Source organism: Natrix helvetica (genome assembly GCF_964273705.1).
Source record: "Natrix helvetica genome assembly, chromosome: 4".
Taxonomy (NCBI): domain Eukaryota; kingdom Metazoa; phylum Chordata; class Lepidosauria; order Squamata; family Natricidae; genus Natrix; species Natrix helvetica.
Window position 1 is genome coordinate 55,931,130 of NC_138550.1, and position 20,772 is coordinate 55,951,901.

At 39.8% G+C, this 20,772-nt stretch overlaps 2 long non-coding RNA genes across 2 annotated transcripts; both read right to left on the reverse strand.

Annotated features, from left to right (window-relative positions):
* Positions 1 to 112: 112 nt before the first annotated feature.
* Positions 113 to 9,842, reverse strand: LOC309392290. The gene is made up of 4 exons (XR_014175413.1): positions 9,589 to 9,842; positions 5,599 to 5,722; positions 2,141 to 5,304; positions 113 to 797 (listed from the first exon to the last, which is right to left on the reverse strand). It is a non-coding gene; the product is annotated as an uncharacterized lncRNA (long non-coding RNA).
* Positions 9,843 to 17,192: 7,350 nt separating this feature from the next.
* LOC309392291 lies at positions 17,193 to 20,479 on the reverse strand. The gene is made up of 3 exons (XR_014175414.1): positions 20,387 to 20,479; positions 17,956 to 18,079; positions 17,193 to 17,274 (listed from the first exon to the last, which is right to left on the reverse strand). It is a non-coding gene; the product is annotated as an uncharacterized lncRNA (long non-coding RNA).
* Between the last annotated feature and the right edge of the window lie 293 nt (positions 20,480 to 20,772).

Here is a 20,772-nt window from a genome sequence, read left to right on the forward strand (position 1 = left end):
TGTTATCCATCTGCCAACTGCGGAGCCATAAGAGGCAGCGAGAGGTGACAGATGTGGCTAAGGCGCTGAAAGCAAATCTCACTGCATCTAGCGTTGCGTCAGCGGAATACTGGGAGGCGGCCATAATTTTTGTAATGTCCTGGTGGAGGTGGTCGTCCTGGATCGGGATCCGATCCTGGAGCTGGCGGAGCCACATCACCGTGTTATGGTTAAAATACAAAGCTGCGGCTGCCGCTCTGACCGCCCATGCAGAAGCGTTAAAGTTCTTCCGCAGGGTCAATTCTGCCCTGCTTGTCCTCTGGCTTCATCTTGTCTGCCGCGTCCCCCGAGACTACTGGGGAGGAGGAGACCAGGCCGCTATCGGAGTATCGATAGTGGGAAGCTAGATAGCCTGAGTAAAGGACTTTTCCAAATTGTAGGCGCGACGATTGTTGCTGCCAGGAGAAGAGAAGTTAGAAGGCCAGGCCTACTGGTTAGTGACCACCTCCATGAATAGGGGAGGAGCTGGGATCTCCTTATTTATGGCCATGTTGGAGAACATAGCCATGTCAGGATCTCTGGGAGGAGGGACTGTAGGGTCCCCTGTCCCAATCTTTGTGGTTTTCCTAGCCTTATGGAGTAAGAGCTTGAACATAGCTGGAGGGAGTAAGCTGGAAGAAGAGGGGGAGTCTGGTGGAACTGCGTTCTCATCCTCTGAAAACCTCATGTCATTACGGTTGTCCTCCCCTCTGGAGGAAACTTCGTTAATCAAGGATGGGGAAGAGGCCCTGGATCGAGACCTATTGTAAGGTTGGGCCCTGCTGTTAGGGTTCTAAATACCATGCAGAAATAAATCGTTGTCCAAGGCAAAACATCCTTTAAGGTGCAATTTATTCCGCAGGCATGTTAGTACGGCTATGGAAATTTCAACTCTAATTTACATCCTGTAAGTTCCCCCAGTTGAAAGTTCATGATCTCTCCCCACACCCACAAATCCATCACATGTTCAAATCATCATCTTCCACGCTGGCATGTACACCCATCTTCTTCCGGCCAGGTGTCGAGGTGCTGAGACAAAAGATGACCTTGGCTTCTACAAAAGAATGTCAACAATCCATTCTACAATCCTACTCCTTTCTATTCCCCCTCCCAACTACTACACTAATGAAACAACATAGAGAATTATTAAAAAGTGTGGCAGGCCAAAGATCCAAAAAAGAATATAATTACAGGCCTGACAGGCGGCCTCTCCTCAAAAGAAAAACGTTTCCTGCAAAGAGAATAACATAAAAGTTAACATAACAAAATTAACCACCTCTTCTCCACCCAGGGGAACCCCTTGACTTCTCGGGAAACTTCCCATTGAATTGCTTTACTAACTTCTCCACTTTTAGGTTCCCACTGTTTACCCAATTAGCTTCAGACCAAGGGTAACCCTTCCAATGCACTAAGTACTGTAAGCAACCCCTATTCAGCCTGAAATCTACAATTTTTTCCACCTCAGATTGTGTTTCCCCTTCCATCACTAAAGGAGGAGATTGAGCTTGGGTGGATGCTCTTCTGTTAGACCCAATTACTGGTTTCAACAAGCTACAATGAAATTCTGGGTCAATTTCCCCTAGACTTCTGGGTAGACTGAGTTGAACTGTAACTGGGTTAACTATCTTCACTATCGGGAATGGACCTAGAAATTTTGGACCCAATTCCTTACTAAGCATTTCTAATCTTATGTATTTGGTAGATACAAAAACATTGTCCCCCACACGGTAGGGGTTTTGGAGCGAGCGATGTTGATCATCTTGCTTCTGGTAGGCTTCTGCCGCAACTGCTAGAGCCTTCTTCGTATTCTCCCATCCTTTCTTTAGCATGTCCATCCATTCACTCAAAGACATGAAAGAAGGAGGTTCTCTAGGCAACTCAGGCATGGCAACAACTTCCATGCCACTGGTAATCTGGAAACCCGCTAATCCTCTGCTGCTGTGGACCGCATTGTTGTACGCCACTTCGGCGAAAGGTAGCAAGTCCGACCAGTTGTCGTGCTGATAATCCACAAAACACCTGATGTCTTGTTCCACCACCGCATTGGCTCCCTCTGCTGCGCCGTTCATGCTGGGATGAACCTCTGAGCTCAGTTCTTGTGTGGACCCAATAGGCCTGACACCTGCTATGCTGAGGGGCCCTGTCTCTCTGGGCGATGCCACGGGAGATGGCTGCTGAGATTAGTCGTTTTAAGCTTTCAGGGAGGTGATCTAAGTCAGCCTCATCATCCTGGTAATATTCAGGGCCCTGAGGGGCCAAGCCCCTACCAGGCTCCCTGGCATGGTGGAAATGACTGGAAGAACCTTCCAGGGGGTCTGCCATCTCTGCCTCCACTGCCACTGGAGAGTTCGGAATGGAAGGCGACTCAGCCTGCCTAGACCTGGAAGGGGAGACCGAAGAGGAGGAAGGCCTAAAACTCCTGCGAGACGGGGGGGAAGGGCTTGGATTGGTACCCAAGGGAGACCTGGATCTGGGCCTGGATGACTGAGCCTGCCTCTCCGCCCTGGCAAAGGTCTTTTCCAAGGCCCTGGATTGCCTCATTTCGTCCTTCTCTGTGGCTCTGGAAGGCCTGTGAGCCCCAACTGACTTTGTGGAGGAGGATCTGGTCTTGGGCTGGTCTGAAGGGTCCTCCCTGTCCTCCTGGGCCAGAACAGATGCGGCCTGCGCCGCCTCAGCACGCGCCGCCATCGCCCCACTCACGTGTCCGCAGATCGGCCTTCCAGAGATTGCCGGGATAGTAAGTTCAGAGTTGTGACTGCCAGCTGTCTGGGCTGACAAATGGCTCTGACTAGGCCCGCAGTGAGGCTGGTGAGGCCTCGGGCTCCAAAGTCGCCGGCTCACTGGTTTCTGTAAGGCGCTCCTAGGGCCTGTAGGCCCGGCGCATGTGGCGGCTTTCAAAATGGCCACCGGAGCCTCTCGCCCGTTTGTTTCTTCAGGCGGCCGCTTTCATTGCTGAAGCAGCTCGCCCCTGAGTTTCCCCGGCCGCTAGATTGATAATTAGAGGAGTGCCGCCGAGTGAGGTTGCCGGCGCGGCAGGGACAGCCGAATTAGGCAGCAGAGCGGTTAGCCAGTCTTCACGCGCTTTTCGCACGCCGGGCTTCACTCACCCACAATCTTCGGCTCCACTGACCAAGGCGCATTGTGGACGGCTGAGAGAGGCTTCTGAAGCTGCAGGGGTCGCCCGGCACGCCCAAAAATCAGTCCAGAGCACCCGGCCCGCTGACAGGGAGGGGAGGCTGCCCCATGGGGCTCTCCCTGCCTGCTGAGGACAGTAACAAGCTGTCCTGCTGGGCACAGCCACAAATTTAGAATTTAGATTATCCAATTGCACAAATCACTATACTATCTAAAACTTTTTGTCTTATCAATTAATATCTCTATCTAGGAACCAAACACAGTGCTTGGACCAGACTGAGAGGAAACTGGGAACCAACAGGAGAGACAGAAGGTTAAGTTTTCTCTCAGTCTAATGGACCAATCAGGCTGTGTTAAACCCTCGTGTGACCCCTCCCTCTACTCTACTGGAAAATAACCAATCATAACTGCTTTAATAGCATCTCAGACAGTCATGGAATTTGTCCCTTTACCCAGATTATTATCAAAACATTAATTTCTTTTTATAATCCTTTACAATCTCCTTTTGTGAAATAGAGTCATTTAATCTCTACAGTTCAAATTGTTAGATGGGACATATGCCAAATGATAATAAAAATAAATTAAGGATTCAGGGAAATCTTACGTTGAGGGAGAAATTGATAGGCACAAGTCATAAAACATCTTTTTAAAAAATCCTTTAATATTTATATTTAAAGAATGTGCAAAAAGTACACAAATAGAGTGTTTTTGTGAGGCTAATAAGTATACAAACTAATATCTAATATCTGTTAGTTCTAATACTATCCACTACCATCATTCTAATACTATCTAATATTTAGTATGTAATATCTACTAGTTCTAATATCTATACTCATGCTTTAGAACATTTTTTCAATAGTTAAAAATATTTGGTATGGGGTGAAAAAGCAAAACAATTAAGATTGCCCAAGAAGCAATTTTCTGAAAAACATATTTATGGGCTTGACTGGAATCATCACACTGCAAACCATCATTTCTGTATCAAACCTCATCATAGGGATTTTTACTCTACAACACTCCCCCCCCCCCCCCCCGCTTACCCTCCATGCTTAAATTAGCATTTGGACCACTGTTATTTAAGATGTGGTTTGGACCAAACAGCCTTTCTTTTCTGGAGGTATGTTGGGACCATTTTCTTCACTGGCAGTTGAAGGGGTGTCTTTTTGACTATCCTTGGGAAATTTGGCAAATGAGGCTGTTATTTCACCCTGTTGCCATTTCTTTGGTCTTCTACTCATGGTAATTGGGTTGATTAAGAGACCTGATGCAAAATTTCAATAGCCTCTGAAAATACTGTACATACTGTTTTTTTACATGTAGGTGGTGTTCTATGTCTTTGTATTACTGTTGTTAATTTGGCTCAAACAGCCTCTTTGGCCTCTTGTCTTCTTCATTTTACTGTTTTTCAACTGCAACATCTTCCAAATTGTTTTCTTTTGGGTGAACATGATGTGTAGGAAGACATGATTGTTCTGTCTTTAATTGATCAAACTCTTCTTTCAATAAGTCTAGCCCTTTGCCTTTTTCTCCTGTTCTTCTCTTTTGACTAGAATCACACAATACAAGCCATCATTTTGTTTTAAGATGTGATTTTGACCGAACAGTTTTTCCAAAAGAAGCCTTTTCTTTTCTTTCAGTATCTTGGGACTGTTTTCTTCATTGGGCGATGAAGGGTTAACTTTTTGTCTTTCCTTGGGGAATTTGGCAATTGAGGGGTCATAAATGGTGACAGAATCTTCTATATAGTTGCCTATTTCACCCTGTTGCCAATTCCTTGGTCTTCTACTGCATGGTATCTTTGGGTTGACTAAGGGACCTGTTGAAGAATATTCCTGATGTAAATTTTGAATGGCCTCTGAACATACATACTGTTTTTTAAAGCTAGATATTGTTCCATGCCTTGTTGTTAATTTGTGACAGTTTCTTTTGCCTCTTCTTCGCTTTCCTGTTTTTCAACTGCAGCATCTTCCAAATTGTTTTCTTTTGGCTGATCATGATGTGTAAGAAGAAATGATGGCTCTGTCTTTAATTTCTCAAATTCTCCTTTCAATATGTCCAACCCTTGCCTTTCTCTCCTGTTGTTCTGTCTTTCATTATTTTCACACTGGATATTGTTTTCTACCCATGAGCAGATCTTTTCACTTTGTAATCCTGCAAAAATGTTATTTAAACTATTTAGGAATATGCATTATTTGTTAAACAAAACAATAGTAACAAAAGAACATCATTCTATCTAGTGTTACAAATTATTTAAACTTGCACCTTCAGTTAAGAAAATGGTCCAAGAAACTTGCCACATTCTGTATTTCTTCTGAAGAACAGACATTATTCACCGTAACAAACAGTAGTTATAAAATAAAGCTTTATAACACTATGTTTTGAGTCCTTAAGCAAAAGTCTTGTGATGTTTACAGTTCAATATTTATAGTCATTTATGGTTGTTACCCATGAATGTCCTGTTTGAAATGTTGTCCACTGGTAATTTTTCAGGGAGAAAAACTCCTGTTTCAGGGGCAAGTGTTTTAGCCATGTTAAATAATTCTTCCACCTCCATGTTGGCTTTCAATTCCTAAAAGGTCACAGGAAAAAGCATATATCTCTAAGTGCATGTTACCCCTTACGTGTTTAAGTGATAAAGTGTCGTTAAATCTCCATTAATAGCCTCCCTCCCATTTTGTTTTTCCCTGTCTAATAAAGTATCTATCTAAAGTCTCCCAATATTGTATTAACATAGTTTTAAATTATAATCCAAGATAGGAAAACATAAATAAATAAGGGCTTTATTTTATTTATTTGTTAGATTTATATTTTTTTCTTCAAGACTTCCATATTTCCTCCAATATTTCTTTACAATAGAAACACCATATTATTTGACTGATAGTCACTAAAGCAAAGTTGCTTATGGTATTGCGAGTGAAAGTGGACTTGAACCTAGAATTCCCTTGAGGTATTCAGCATTTTAGTTAATACCAGAGAACCCACGACCTGTTTGGTTCTTGTTTCACATGTATCACCTTACCACATTCCTCAATGCCTTCAACAATAACAAAGCTTCTAATGTACTGTCTTCACTAGAAAAGTTATTAACAATTCAGGAAGATATTCAGAGATGTATCTGCCTTGAAAATAGGCATGTTGAACTATATTGCATGGTCAAACATCAGCTGACCCCAGGAAATATTTTGTGACATTTTGTCTTACTATAATTCTATGTCATGAAATTTGCCTAATTTCAATTCCACAGAAGCCATGGGTTCCGAATTTTGGACTATAAGCCCATTTCAGGTACCTTGCTTCAAAAATCAAAAATGATTGCCCTAGAGACAAACAGAAGAACTTTAATAGGATATAGATATCACTCTGACTACCTTGATAAACAGAGTCCGCAAGACCTTGTCTAAAAGTGCAAAATTATAAAGAGAGAAAAAAGGAACCATTCCTAGCACAATAAGCCCTATGCGGATCTCAGACAAGCCAGGGGAGAGAGAGAAAGAGTACTTGCAGGGATGTTTAATTTAATTATTTAACATATTTATAAAGCTGACTGCAGTGGTGGGATTCAAATAATTTAACAATCTGTTCTCTGCCCTAATGAATGGCTGAGTAGGTGTGGTTGAGTGGTCATGTGACTGGGTGGGCGTGGCCAACTCAACATCACTCACATCAAGGGTGCCTTGTCTCGCATGGCCGCTCACTTCACCTCCAAAATTTTTATACAAAATGGACTTGCTTGAGAAACTGACTCCATGTCACTTGGGTTTAAATCTGATTTAAACTAACCTAATTCACCTCCATAAGTCAGGTATCAAAGCTAGTTGTACCAACCATATCCTGTTACTACAATCTATTAAAACTATGCAAGTAGTCCTCAACTTATGACCACAATTAGAATCAAAACATATGTTGCTAAGTGGGGCATTAAATGAGTTGTACCCAATTTTATGACCTATTTTTTCGCAGCTTTTAAGCAAACCCATGGTTGTTAAGTGAATCCAGTTTCCTACACTAACTTTGCTTGTTGGAATCCAGTAGAAGAGGTCGTAAATGGCAATCATTTGATCCCAGGACACTGCAACCATCATAAATACATGCTGGTTGCAAAGTGCCTGAATTTTGAGCACACAACCACAAGGATTCTGCAATGATCATTAGTGAGAAGACCAATCTTAAACTACTTTTTTCAGCACTACTTTAGGTTTAGGTTTATTTGGATTTATATGCCGCCCTTCTCCAAAGGACTCAGGGCGGCGTACAACATTAAAAACACACATCACAAAAGTTAAAAAGAAGATTAAACCCAATTCCAAAAAGACCAAACCGATTTTTTTTTTAAAAAAAGAAACAGTACATTTAAAATAAATTAACATTAACATTAACAGGCCAGGCCGGCTTGCTATACACTTAACAGTTGCTAAGCAAATGGTTGTAAGTCAAGGACTATCTGTATTTACATAAAGTACATTCCCAGCCATTCCACAAGCATATTTTCTGAATCATGTACCTTTTACGTCATAGATCTAAAACCTGTGAAAGTCTTTATCTTCCCGAGGATAACTTTTGCACCTGCCCGTTTATAGTTACTTCATAGTTACTTAATAAAAAACAGATTTTTCTTTTCATACGTTTTGTAGATATGGAAACACCTTGGATATACAATCAATTTTTATAACTCCCTATTGTCCAATGAGCATAGTAACAAAATTAAGGGTTTATTAATAAATGCAGTGGATTTCAAGAACTATTTCCAGTTATGAAATATTTATTATTAGCTTGATTAAGAAATATGTGCTATCAATTGCAAACATACATACAGAGTACATTATATAAATTTAGCATTTTTACATTAGTTGTATTTTCCAAAGATATAATGCCAATTATAAAGATTCTTTTTCACTGAGCGTCTTCATTTGAGAAATGATTCCATACCATAAATTCATCTCTGTTTTTTGAATTTACAGTTGACCAAAATATAAAGATTATTGCAAATTTTGCATTTTGTGTTTTGAATTTGATAAAGTTCTACCTAAAATAATGATAAGGCAGGGTTCAGCTAATTGTTTTAAGAAAAACGTAATAAATGCACTCTTATGCCCCTTCAGGGTTTTTTCTTGCTTTTGAAACATTACATTTAGCAACAATAAAAAAGAGAAACTTTTGTAGTGTCATTTCTTGGTTTTTGTCTCCATTTTCTTATCCCATTTTCTCTGTATATTTTTACTTCTTGTTAAAATAGTTTTAATTTCTATTATTGAAAGAGACATTTCCTTCCTCATAACTAAATATCCATCTATTATTTGTATGGAAGAAAACTATCACCATAAAATGTCCTGCCAGGGACAGAAGAAGGGACAGTGAGCTTTGGTTCCAAGCCAAAAATTCCAATTTCCTTTGGCAGGAAATTCAAAACAAGAAAGGGGGGAAGGCAAAGCTGTTGGTACGTGGCCTGTATCTTGCAGGAAAAGACAAGATTAGAGATGCCTTGAATCCATTGTATGGACACCAGATAGGTTTTTTTGTTCTGCTTCTTTGTCTGATGAGTGGTTCCAATAAAAGTATGCTTGTTTTCACCCCACCCCCAATACCTTTCGCCCAAGGACTCTGCAAATACCATGATTGTTTAGGGCTGAAAAGTACAATATGGGAAGTTACCAATTTATATGTTTGTGTTCTGTGATAATCCCACGTGATTGCATTAAATAGACAACTCAGCATCCTGAGAAATGCCCCTTTAGTACAAAACTATTATTTTTGCACCTTTAAGCCTTTTCATTCTAAAATAGAAATAATAGTAGATGAAGCTGCAGAAGCTAAGGATAATGCAAGATTAATAGCAATTTCAACTCCTCCAAATTTCCCATCCCCTACTTATTCTGGTAGCTGCTTTTTCCCTCCCATCTCCAGGGCTGCCCGGCTCATAGTTGAGGAGAGGAGGAGGATCAGGACCCTTCATTGCGCCTCGTTACTCTTCGCTTCTCCCCGCTACAGTGCGCCACCGCTGCCGGCATGTCGTCTGCTTGTTTAGCGGGGGTGGCCTTGGCTATAGCAGGCAGCTTTGTTGTTTTTTTGACCCCTGATCCATCAGGGAAAAAAGGCAGAGGAAAGACCATGCACAGCTGGGCGCACTTGGCGGCAGAAGGCACGTGTTTTGTTTGCCGCTGACAGAGCCACAGACTGACTAAATGATCCGATCGAAGCTGAGCCCAATGTAGGGAGATTGTGGGGTTAGTTTGGCCAGGCAAATTATCCCCCCCCCCAAACTATAAAAGTGGATCCTGGACGTTGCACTGCAATGTAGAAACGGGCAATGGAGCGACCAGCACGAGGGAAGGAGAAAAAGCAGGGAGAAGAGAAGGCCGCCCCGTTGCCCATTTTGCCATTGCAGCACCGCGCTGCGGAGCTTGCCCCACCCACCACCACCCAGATGCCTTTGCCTACCTAATTTCCAGCTCCATCGCATTTCTCAGTCATGTTTGTCGCCATCGTATGCAAGGAAACTAAGGTTTGGGAGACTAAAAAAAAAGTTTACTCAAGTCAATTCCAACTTTGCAAGACCTTTTTTTAAACGAAAAGTTAGAATTGATTGAACTTTCTTTTTAATCCCATAAACTTTTGTTTCCTGGCATGTGTGGGCCAGGAGGGAGGGTGCAGAAACGACGGCAGCTCTGGGAACACCTGCGGGGGAGGAGGAAGGGTGCGACGCCCCCTTGTCCTGCCCACCTGCAGGCTGCCACCCACGAAGAGGCTACCCAGGAAACTGCGCAGCGCCAGCAGCAGCTTGTGGATCATGGCACAGCATGGGAACCGGGACTAATCTCTTCGTAGGAGCCCCAACGACACCTCCAGCCTCCTTAGAGCTGAACTGGTTCTGAGTGCTAGATTGGCTCTCTGGGAAGCCCGTTGTCAGCTAAGGACCCTAGCTGAGGCTTCACTCACTGCCTGCTGAGGCGCCTGGACTCCAAGTGAAGGATGGGGTCCTTCAGGCACTTAGTTTGGCTGCCATTTTAGCAGCTCCAGCCCCTCCAAAATGGCCTCAGAGAAGGCCAGACAAGACAAGGAGTGCTTGGGAGGGGCGAGCCACATGGTGATTCAGCCAGTTCGCTGAACTACAAACCGGCTGAATCCTACCTCTGGCTGCCTGTCTCATGCATATGACTGGGCAACACACGAAATTCAGTCAAAGCCATTATAAGCCATTAAAAAAACTAAAATATTATAAATATAATCAAAGCCTTTGGAAACTTCATTCAAAATTCTACATATAATATAGCCATTTCCATTTTCCTATTTCTGTAGGATCACCAAGGTCGCCATCAAAACCATATTTTAAGGGCTTTCCAGAAGTGAATAGTTAGAACTTCCAGCTGCCCACCCCCTCAAAAAGATGGCAGGTATGCAAGAACCCTCCCTGAATTTCTACAGTGGACCATGCAAGTGGATCAGGAATAGCTTTGTTTGGAGAACTGCTTTGACATGTTTTATGGTTTGCCTTGTCTTGACATATCTAGGCCAAGTGGTTATTATTATTATTATTATTATTATTATTATTATTATTATTATTATTATTATTAGCGTTTATATACCGCCCCCTCTCCCGAAGGGACTGGTGAATTAGCCATGGTGAACTAGCCATTATTTCCTCAGCAAACCATATTTGCACCATGGACCAGTATAAAAATAAATTGTTCCATGTCTTAACTCCTTCTTATTAAAATATTTTCTTAACTAATCCAAGGATTTCCTATTAATACAATAAGAAAATTTTAAATTGCATCTGTAGAAAGTTATCACCCAGCCCTCTCCCAGAAAAAAATATCCTAGGAAATATTGAAAAGGCAGAATATTACATTTCCCTGGATGTGAAAAGGAAGAAACATGTTTTAAAGAGAAAATAGCTCCCTGCAGCTTCCTGCCCCCACCCACTTTGTTAAAGGGCCATTAAGATGCCCAAGCCAGTCCCTTTACATAATAAAGAGGTCTCCCCTTCAGCTCCAGGGGGATGGGATTAAGGCATGATAATATTGGCCCTTTACCCAACTCCCCACATGGCATCTGAGAACTCAACCAAACCTGGATTCAAAACGCAGCCTAGAGACTTGCCCCTGCATGGCCCCATGGGAGTCTGACAACCAATCAGAATGCAAGCTCAAGATCAAAGGCCAGAGGGGGCATAAAACCAGGATCTCAGCATCTCCACCTCCCTTCTTTTCTTCTCCACCAACATTGATGCATGTGATCACTTTCTGTTCAGGACTCAAGCCATGTGGTCCTGTCCACCATTAAAACCATCTTTCCAAGCAGCCTACATGTCTCCAGTGTCTTTTTCCCCACTTGGAGCTGAACCCAGAAGGACATTTCTTTCAACACATGCTTTAGCTTCCAGGTTTAAGGGAAAAAAAACCTTATCAGTAAGAAAATTATATTAAAAGCATAGTTATAAATATAAATTTCTTGTGAAAGTATTAGTTATGTTTATAAAGTTATAAATTTATAACAGTTACAAATAGTCTGCAACACCCCCCTCCAAAAATCTTACAATAAGATGCATGTTACAAGAAGACAATTAGCAGCAGAAACAAAACTTATAATTGATCAAAAGTTAAAAACGATAAAAGAATTGTTCAGCTGTTCCAGACCTCATGGAAGGTCATTGGACTTCCCTTAGACTCACACTTCCAAAAAGATGTGGCTCTTAGTCTGATATTTACTTGTATTGCTTTGCTGACTTTAACAGCTATGAAAAGCCAATAAATAAACATGACACACTCATGACTGACATTACTGATAGGCAAGTTATATCTTACTTACATATTTTAAGTGATTTAATTATTATGCTGTTATATCACTTTCATTGCATTTTTTTGGTTAATAATGCAAATATCCAGTTTGATTTGGTGAATAAGGCATCAGACTTCGGCACAGAAACAAACTGGAGGATTTGGGGCTAGTCACTCTCTCTATTCTAGGAAGAAGGCATGTGGTAATGGAAAGGCTGTTCCTGGGAGGGATGAGTGGGGGAAACCAAGAGTCTATACTTCCAGCAAGGTCAGCTAAAGCATAAAGATCATGTCAGTTGCTCAGTGAAAACAAGCGGGGACAGGTATTTGTTATACAAGTGTCCTCTCAGGCTCAAATTATGGTCACTTTACACACACTCAGTCCTGGAAAACTGCCACACTCAAAAACCACTTTCAATTGAACACTGAGGCACAAACAGCTCTTTAAAATACGCAAAGACGCAGAGAATTTAAAAAATACGAGACTTTTACTGATTATGAAGTAGATCTATTTGTTCATACACACACACACACACACACACACACACTTAGGCAACATCCACAACTAGGCTGCCAGACACTAGCCACAGGGATGGAAGCTGCCAGGTCTGAGATCCAAAAACGACTCCAAAGGCTGTGCAGGCTTCAGGATCCCTTTTTATCCCCCAGAGCATTGGTGGAAAGAGGTTTTCCCATGCAAGCCCAACTCCTTTGTTGGTGAGACTTGGAGAGGGGCTTGCCAAGGGGTCAGGGCCAACTTTTGTCCATTTTTCCCCTTAATGACTCGGTTCCTTTTCCTGGCTTTTCTCCACACCGCTTACATCCTTTTGCCACTTTTAGTTTGGTGGCTTCGGCCTAGTCTCACATGTTCCTCACTTAACCAACAGTTGCTTTGCCTTCAGAGTTATGATACCCCCACCCCCATCACATGACTCTCTTTATGGCCAATTGCAGTGTTTTTTTGCTTGTAGACAGGCTTTTGGAATGGTTTTTGCAAAAAATGGCCATAAGAATGCATTGACTTGCTTAATAACCACAGTGTATGCTTAATGATCTTTTTAATATTAATCTTACAGTAGCAGCATGATAGGAAGATGTTGGATAATCCCTTCTGTGGCAATAGCAAGGGGATTATTTCATACCGAATGAAAGGCAATGATAAACCACTCTTGCATTTCTTTCAAAAATACAGAGGTACACAAAGAGGTGAGACATGGCTATATGCACCTTCCTTATTAATTCAACCTATATGTTGACTGCATAAAAGGGGGTGAGACTGGAAAAAAATGATAGTGGCTTTAAATTTGGAGTGCCAAATCTCTTTCTAGTGCTGTTTTCAAAATGGTGATTAAAGTGATTGTGGCAACATCCACAGTGTTTATGATTTATCTTTCCCCCTAGAAGTGTCTTTCAAAGCTACTTGGTTGCTTGCTTGCTATTTAAGAAAGTGATGCTCCTCCGAGTTCTGAGCCCATGACAAAATATGTGCCCCCAATTCTCTCTTTCTCTCTCTCCTCTCTCTCTCTCTCTCTCTCTCTCTCTCTCTCTCTCTCCCCCCTCTCTCCCTCTCTCTCTCCCCCTCTCTCCCTCTCCCCCCCCCCCCCAAGTTCTCCTAGGATGCATCCTTGTTAGTTCCTTTTTGCAACCAAAGTTAATGTCCAGAGCATCAGAGAATAATTTTCTTTCTGGCTTGCCAATTCTTGTATTACAAATTAATCAATTCCACACATAGCAAAAATACTAAATATTTATTTATTTCATACAGATGGAAAATGCTCAGCATGTTAGTGTTTTATTTTCAGTAGCCTTGGTAAAGAGTGGTTAAAGTATGCTAATTACATGTTTGGAAGAGAATAACAGTTTCGATTGATTACATTAGTAGAGAAAGCATTTTTACTTTTTAAAAAATGCAGTGGATATAATAAGGGGTTCCTTTCTCCAGCTCTCCAAATTCTTTTAAGGTTCATTTAAGCTTTCCTTTCTTAATGGAAAGATGGCTGTGGAATCCATCACAGTGACATGTCTAAACAAACTGGTTGCAGTCACAAGTAAATGATTTCACTGCTTGTTGGTTTTCATGAAGCAACCTCAAGAAGGTTCCAGAGAAGAACAGTTGGCAAGACTAGATTAAAGAAGTTTCAATGGTGTTTTTTTCTAGCCTGTGGTCCATCAAGTAACAGCAGTAGCCTGTGAGAAAGTTGTCTATATTCCCTGTTGTGTTTCTCTTCCATTTTATTGCTATGCATGTCCATGTAATGAAATAGATGATGTGCTCAATTTGGGGAAGGTTTAAATGTATGAATATTGGCTGTTTTCAGTTAACACGATAAATAAGAATTATTACATAATTGTAAATTCTGTACAATACCAGACCCATACAAGTTCCCTTTTCTAGCTTTGGGTGCTCCACTCTGATCTGTTTGGCTACATTTCCCTATTAAATTAGACCTTCTGAAAGAATCAACAATGGTTTCAAACTTTTCTTAGCAAATAATGATGCATCACAATCCCCTCCCCCACTGTCTTTTATTACTGTCGTTTATAGTTTGCTTATGTCCAAAATCGTTTTAGGATAATATCAATAAGTTTGGCCACCAAAAATATAGATAAACGAGAAGATGATGTCATGTTGCCCTGAGGAGTGAGTATGGACAGGAATGTTCCAGAAGATCAGTACCTTATTCATTGGCTTCCTTTTGCTCTTAGTATTCTTTCAAGGGGACAGTTGTTTCATAGTGGAAGTTAACAACCCTTTGTCTTAATAGGCAACTTTCATTTAGAATGAGCTGAGCAGCCATATAAATTTTCATAAAGAAATAGGACCATAGTCCTGTGATGGCGAACCTATGGCATGCATGCCAGAGGTGGAACACAGAGCCCCTCTGTGGGCATGTGCACCGTCACCAGCTGTTCTTCTGGTTTCTGGCACGTGCATGCCCGCTGGCTAGCTGGTCTTCACGTGCCTGAGTACTAGAAACCTGAAGACCAGCACACCAATAACCCAAAGACTAGGTGGCCTGCGTGAACATGCTCATCGGCCACCTGGTGTTCAGGTTTCTGGTGCTCGCGCAGTTTTCAGTTTGGGCACTCATTCCAAAAAGGTTCACCATCACTGCCATAAGGAAAGCAAAATCAATGCCATAGTGACTGTGATCAGCTATGTAAATCAGTCAAATTTTGGTGCATGTTTGAATGTCTATGTAGCACCCAGTTTATTTATTTATTTTACAGGAAAACAAATATAAGGGAACGCTGACTCAACCTTGATCACTGTCACCGGAACAGGCAGAAAATGGGGTGCACAGAGGCGGTACTAGGCAATGGCAATCCCTGCAGCCTGAAACAGCTAATGGTCGGGAGGGCGATCCAACCGACAATCAGCTGCTTGTGCTAATCAGGCTATGTTGAAACTGAAATAAGCTGTTTGCTGCAAGGAGGCCAATTTCTGGGCAGCAGAAGCAAAAAAAAAATTATTGTGCTAATCAGACTGTGCTGAAAGTGAAACTGAAAGAGGCTGTTTGCTGTTTGCTGCAAGGAGGCAAATTGCTGGGAGGCAGAGACAGATTTTTGTTCTTGTTTTTCTTTTTTTCGTCCCCAAAAGCTAGGTGCATCTTATATTTTGGAGTGTCTTATACTCCAAAAAATACTGCTTCATGGTGCTTTACAATCCTCTCTAAGCAGTTTACAGGGTCACCATGTTGCCCCCAACAATCTGGGTCCCCATTTTACCGACCCCATAAGGATGGAAGACTGAGTCAACCTTGAGCTCTGTCAAGATTGAACTTCTGGCTATCAGCAGAGTTCACCTGCGATCCTGCATTTAACGACTGCACCGCCAGGGCTCAGTGGTTAGAATGCAGTTCAAGCTTTGTTTTCATTGCCTGAATTACTTCATGTATTTTTGGTCTCTATTCATCCCAAAAAGCTCTTGAAGATTCAGCTACTCCTGAAAAGCTTCTTTCAGATCTATCAGTTCTCTTATGTGTAACCATTGTTCCAAAACAGAATTAAGATTTAAAAAATTAAAAGTTTATAACATTAATGTCCAGTAAATATAATTATATTGCTGTTACAACAGTTAAAATATTACAGTCTTTAGCTCCCTCATGTGGTCAAACAGCCCCAGTGAATATAAGCTGCAAAGAAATATTCTCAAGGATAAGCATGAGTCATAAAACATCTCTTTCAAAATTCCTTTAATATTTATGGTTATAAAAATGTGCAAAAAGTTCATAAAATATAGCTTTTTGTGATGCTTATTACAAAATTATAGAAACTACTAATATATTCTAGTTCTAATACTATCTAATATCTACTAATATGTCCAAGTTCTAATACTAATATCTAAAATTGCCTAGTTCTAATACTATTCACTATCTACAATCTACTATGTCCTAGTTCTAATACTATCTAATATCTACTAATATATCCAAGTTCTAATACTAATATCTAAAATTGCCTAGTTCTAATACTATCCACTATCTACAATCTACTATGTCCTAGTTCTAATACTATCTAATATTTAGTATCTCATATATCCTAATTCTAATACTAATATCTATTATCTAATATTGCTTAGTTCTAATACTATCTAATAGCTACTATCTAATACATCCCAGTTCTAACAATAACATCTGCATTCTAATATCTCCTAGTTCTGATACTATCCATTGTCTAATATCTACTAATTCTATGGGCTTGACTGGAATCACACAATGCAAGCCATGATTTGTGCATTAAGCCTCATTATAGGGTTTTTTTACTCGACAAAGGTTTTTTTTCTCATTACCCTCCATGCTTAAATCAGAGTTTGGAACACTGCTACTTAAGAAGCGGTTTGGACCAAACAGTTTTTCCAAAAGAAGCCTTTTCTTTTCCGGCAATATCTTGGGACAGTTTTCTTCAGTGGGAGTTGAAGGGGTGTCTTTTTGTTTTTCCTTGGGAAATTTGGCAAATGAGGGCTCATAATTGTTGACTGAATCCCCTATAAAGTCAGCTATGCCATCCTGTTGCCTGTTCCTTTGTCTTCTACTGCATGTTATCCTTGGACCTGTTGAAGGGAATCCCTGATGTAAATTTTGAATGGCCTCTGAAAATATATACTGTTTTTTAGAGGTAGATGGTGTTCTATGCCTTTCTATTCCTGGAGTTAATATGTCACAAACAGCTTCTTTTGCCTCTTTATCTTCTTTGTTTTCCTGTTTTTCCACTGGTTCGTTTTTTAATTCCTTAGACTCTGCTTTCAGTGGATCCAACCCTTGCCTTTCTCTCCTGTTCTTGTATCTTTCTATATTTTCATGCTGGATATTTTTTTCTACCGTTGGGCAGATGTCTTCACTTTGTAATCCTGCAAAAAATGTTATTTCAACAGTAACTATTTAGAAACATTATTTGTTAAAGAAAACAACAGTGACAAAAGTACATTACAAGTAGTTCTTGACCTACGACCACAACTGAGCCCAAAATTTATGTTATTAAGTGAAACATTTGTTAAGTGAATTTTGTCCCATTTTTTTATTTTTCTCATCACTGTTGTTAAGTGAATAACAACACGGTTGTTAAGTGAATCTGTCTTCCGCATTGACTTTGCTTGTCAGAAGGTTGCATAAAAAGATCACATGACCCCAGGATCCTGTAATGGTCATAAATATTAACCAGTTGACAAGCATATGAATTTTGATGATGTCACCATGGAGATGCTGCACTGGTCATAAGTATGAAAAATAGTCGTAAGTTACTTTTTCAGTGCCATAGTGACTTTGAACGGTCACTAAATGAACTGTTGTAAATCAAGAACTACCTGTATTCTATTTAGTGTTACTAATTATTTAAACTTGCCCCTTCAGTTAAAAAAACAGTCCAAGAAAGATGCCACATTCTGTATTTCTTCTGAAGAACAGACATTATTCACAGTAACAAACAGCACTTACAAAATAAAGCTTTATACCACTATGTTTTGAGTCCTTAAGCAAAAGGTATGTTTTGTGATGTTTACAGTTCAATATTTATAGTCATTTACGGTTGTTACCCATGAATGTCCTGTTTGAAATGCTGTCCAGTGGTAATTTTTCAGGGAGATAAACTCCTGTTTCAGGGGCAAGTGTTTTAGCCATGTTAAATAATTCTTCCACCTCCATGTTGGCTTTCAATTCCTAAAAGGTCACAGGAAAAAGCATATATCTCTAAGTGCATGTTACCTTTTACGTGTATAAGTGATAAAGTGTTGTTAAATCTCCATTAATAGCCTCCCTCCCATTTTGCTTTTCTCTGTCTAATAAAGTATCTCTCTAAAGTCTCCCAATATTGTATTAACATAGTTTTAAATTATAATCCAAGAGAGGAAAATATAAATAAATAATAGCTTTATTTTATTTATTTGTTAGATTTATATCTCACATTTTCTTCAAGACTTCCATATTTCCTCCAATATTTCTTTACAAGAGAAACACCATATTATTTGACTGATAGTCACTAAAGCAAAGTTGCCCATGGTATTGCGAATGAAAGTGGATTTGAACCTAGAATTCACTTGAGGTATTCAGCATTTTAGTTAATATCAGAGAACCCACAACCTGTTTGGTTCTTGTTTCACATGTATCACCTTACCACATTCCTCAATGCCTTCAACAATAACAAAGCTTCTAATGTACTGTCTTCACTAGAAAAGTTATTAACAATTCAGGAAGATATTCAGTGATGTATCTGCCTTGAAAATAGGCATGTTGAACTATATAGCCTGGTCAAACAACAGGAAATATTTTGTGACATTTCTATGTCATGAAATTTGCCCAATTTCAATTCCACAGAAGCCATGAGTTCCAGATTTTGGACAATAAGCCCATTTCAGGTACCTTGGTTCAAAAATTGATTGCCCAAGGATGCACTCTTTTGCAAAACGTACACAAACAGGAGAACTTTAATAGGATATAGATATCACTCTGATTACCTTCATAAACAGAGTCCACAAGATATTGTCCAAAAGGAGCACAAAGTTATAAAGAAAGGAAAAAAGGAACCATTCCTGGGAAGAAATGGTAATGGGAAGGAATTTTAAATACCTTCCCATAATAATACTGGAATTATTGGCTTAAAATTTGTTCTGCTTGTACAATTGAACTATTATTAAAATTACAATTGAAAGATCAAAATAAGATTGATTAGGTGGCAACACTGAAATTTAAGCTGACAATGCCACCTGCTGACAAAAGGAAAATCTGGGAATACTTACATGAAGGATTGTGAAAATATTTAATGGGTTATATCTACTACCACATGACTACTGGAGACTCAATTATGAGAACAAAGAAGTTATTTAATTAAAGTGACCCCTGAATGTTATATTATAAGATTGAATCTGTAAAGGGGATGTAAAGTGGCACCTGATAACTCCTGGGGGTATTTAAACGGAACTGATGGAATACCTATGTGATATAAAGAACTGTGATTAATGTACTTCTTGAAGGGCAACTTTAGGTCTGAATAAATGGTTCTTGGACTACTGGACAAAAGTTGGATTTTTAGAAACAAAATAAGATGCTTAACAAGGAAGAAATGAATGGAACTTTGAAGGAGATGGTGTTGATTTTCCAAAGCACAAAGGATATCATGGAGAAAGAATTAAAGATTACAGAAAAAATGGAAAATACTATATGAGGGATGATGAGTAAGGATCAAAATGCTCAGAAAAGGGAGGAACTAAAAGGAGAAATGGAGGAAATGATTGAACTGAAGAACCAGCAAACAAAAGAAGAAGATAAGGAGGAGATAATAATAAAAAATATCAGTGATTGATGAATTAAAACAGCAGGAAAAATATCTTAAGAGAGTTGAAAAGAGAATTGGAGATACAGGAAAATATCTTTGAAAGGGAGATATTGTGGAAGCTAGGCAGTGCAAAACGGTAGTGATGGGAGAAACATTTACACTGAATAGTCAAGAGTAAATGCAGACAGAGATAAAGATCCAAGAAAGGAATATGGGAGGGGAAAAAAAGCATAGTAACCAAAGTTGGAAGTGGGCAAGAGACAATGGATAGAAAGGAAAGGAGTTCTCTTTTTTGTTGTTGTTCTGATTTGCTTTTCTCCTCCCTTTCTTTCCCTTTTTGTCTTAGAATGGTGGCATGATTAGACGTTAAGTAGGAGAGAAAGAAAACATCTTTTAATAAAAGGGTGACATGATTAAAAGTTAGGATAGAGATAGGATTAAAAAAAGGGGCGAATATTAGTGTATACTTCAATAATCAAATAATAATAGCTATAACAATATAAATGTGCATTATTATTAGAAATATATAAATTGATTGAATGTAATAACTTTGATTAATTTTTCTAGGTTTATTTGCATCAGGATATATGACACCCAAGTCCCACAACGTCCATGCATTGATATGTATACGTAAAACAAAATAAAAAAATTGAGAAAGAAAAGAATGATAAAAGTATTGTTCAGCTGTTCCATACCTCGTGGAAGGTCATTGGACTCACATCAGGCTCAGGCTTCCGAGGAATCGTGGCTTTTAGGCTGGTATTTACTTGAATTGCTTTGTTGACTTTAACAACTATGAAAAGCCAATAAATAAATAAACAAACATGACACATTCATGACTGACATTACTGAAAGGCAAGTGGTATTTTACTTACCGTACATGTTTATGCGATTTACTACTGATGCTGTCATATCGCTTTTATTGCATTTTATTGGCTAGTAACGCAAATAGCCAGTTTGATTTGGTGAAAAAGACATCAGATATTGGCACAGAATGCACTGACTTGCTTAACAACCAGTGTGTTTGCTTAATGATTGCGGCATTTGTTTTACAATTGAGGTTCCCTTAAGAACCATCACA